The 1,983-nt window shown below is 41.0% G+C and overlaps 1 protein-coding gene across 1 annotated transcript in view; it reads left to right on the top strand.

Moving 5' to 3' along the window:
- Positions 1–278: 278 nt before the first annotated feature.
- The window catches only part of LOC136833072 (endochitinase-like), a 53,368-nt gene continuing 51,663 nt past the window's right edge, over positions 279–1,983 (top strand). The window contains exon 1 of the mRNA XM_067094724.1: positions 279–901. The gene's annotated coding sequence lies outside the window, so the exon portion shown is untranslated. The remainder of the gene's footprint in view (positions 902–1,983) is intronic.

The following is a 1,983-nucleotide window of genomic DNA, read 5'->3' as shown; positions in this document are numbered from 1 at the left end:
CTCTCTATCACGTTTTGCCTATTTGAACCTACGTCTATATTCGTGTATCAGAATGCTTCGAAAATCCATGGAAAAAATCAATTGAGAATAAGTTGACTGACTGACAACGGAGCCTATTCTCCCACGCGTTAGGGAAAATTTAGGGACATGGGAAAAAATCGATAGGGAGAAACTGACTAACTAACAACTGAGCTCTATCTTTCCACGTAACGTAATAGGGGAAATATAGGTACAAGTGGGGGAGTGGGAACTTGGGGCGGAAATGAAGGCAGGAAAACAGTCGGTGTCTAAGTCAAGTGCGCGTCTGACCTTGACCCTTTGAAATTTTGCCTGTTTGAATCTGGGAGCCGTCGGCTGGAACTATTTCCCATATATCAGTGCGACGTGTCAAGTCCCTAATACATCCCATGATGACATAGTGTTATTGAGCGCTAGAAATTTGGGTTAAATACCGGACAACACCGTTGAAATTAGCTGACAGGCCGGTGTGAAGCTTCGGACATGCAGAACTTTCCGAAGAAGTACCGAGAGGGAGGAGAAAGAAAGACACCGACGCACCATGGTGGTGGCGACCATTGAAATAATATTTCAGCAAGCGGCTTAGAGTTAAGAATGTGTCTGGAAAAAGCAAGCTGGGTTTACCCGAAACTCAGAAATAGATCAGGCTCTCTTATGTTAATGGTCATAAAGAATGTGGTTAAAATCAGTAGAAGGGTGTTGTTCACTAACGAATCAGTTAGTCACTGGAATGTTTGCAACCCTCCTAAAGTGTAGTGTGGGAAAACTCCCAATCCCTTTGATGAATGGTTGATTCATAAAAATTGATAGAAACAGTCCAAGAGCGAATCAAATTGTGTAAGAAGAAACATGGAGGACATACCAAGTATTAGCATATCAATAGGTGAGTGTTCCATACAGGTTTCATTGTTATATTGCTAGTAATCTTTTTTAAAATCTGATTTTCACCCATATACATACCCATATACATAGCGCAGGTTGGGTGTTGGGACTACAGTTGCATCAATATACTTAGTGCAAAGTCAAATTGTGGGGACTGTATGTATTTATGTATGTCGATATTTCCATCAAATGTAACGTCCAGAAATAATGCAGCAGCTGAAGGTAAAAGATATGATGTGAGAATTTCATGTGTAAAAGGTTACCTTTGTTTGGGTGTTCTAGTTGCTGGTCCGTTAATCCTGAGTGTTGTTATTTTCATTAATTTATGTATTTGTTTCGTTTTAGTGAAGGTCTATAAGCAAATTTTATTCTTGTTTAGAGGTATCGTGTAGGATTATTTAGAATTTCTGGCTGTTACTTTTCTCTGCCCCAATGAAATTGGTACTCTCGTCATTCAGTTGTTGCCATTTTTGACAGCATTTCTTTATTCATCTTACCCATTACTGTTGTCAACAATAAGACATTGATATCAGATTATATAACGGTGAGAGAGAGAGAGAGAGAGAGAGAGAGAGAGAGAGAGAGAGAGAGAGAGAGATCGAGTGGCCACAGCGTGAAGTCGGAGAGAGAGACGGAGAGAGAGAGAGAGAAGAGAGAGAGAGAGAGAGAGAGTGCGCATTTACCTATATCATAATTTAGATTCTCAGGTGAACAGCAAACAGAGAACTAATGAACCACATACCATTTCCAATTTCATACAAATCTTAACATACTTGCAAAGACTTTGATGGACGCCGATGTAGACCTAAGCAAGATTCATATATGGACCGTAAACCCACCTTCAGTAATTGCACTGTTGTAGGAAAAACAACCGGGGCCTCTCTCTCTCTCTCTCTCTCTCTCTCTCTCTCTCTCTCTCTCTCTCTCTCTCCACAAAGCCCACCCGGAGACAAAAGGACGCAATGGTCAACACCGAATGGATTGTTTTGAACCTGTTTAGGTGGAGAGGTAAGGTCGTTCACCCAGGTTAGACCTTCTTCCTTCTGTTCTCTATAAACTTTCTTCTGTAACGAGGGTTGTGTC

This window comes from Macrobrachium rosenbergii, chromosome 4 (assembly GCF_040412425.1).
Source record: "Macrobrachium rosenbergii isolate ZJJX-2024 chromosome 4, ASM4041242v1, whole genome shotgun sequence".
In the NCBI taxonomy this organism is placed as follows: domain Eukaryota; kingdom Metazoa; phylum Arthropoda; class Malacostraca; order Decapoda; family Palaemonidae; genus Macrobrachium; species Macrobrachium rosenbergii.
The sequence above is the reverse complement of the archived record's forward strand: the minus strand, read 5'-3'. Positions and strand labels throughout refer to the sequence as shown.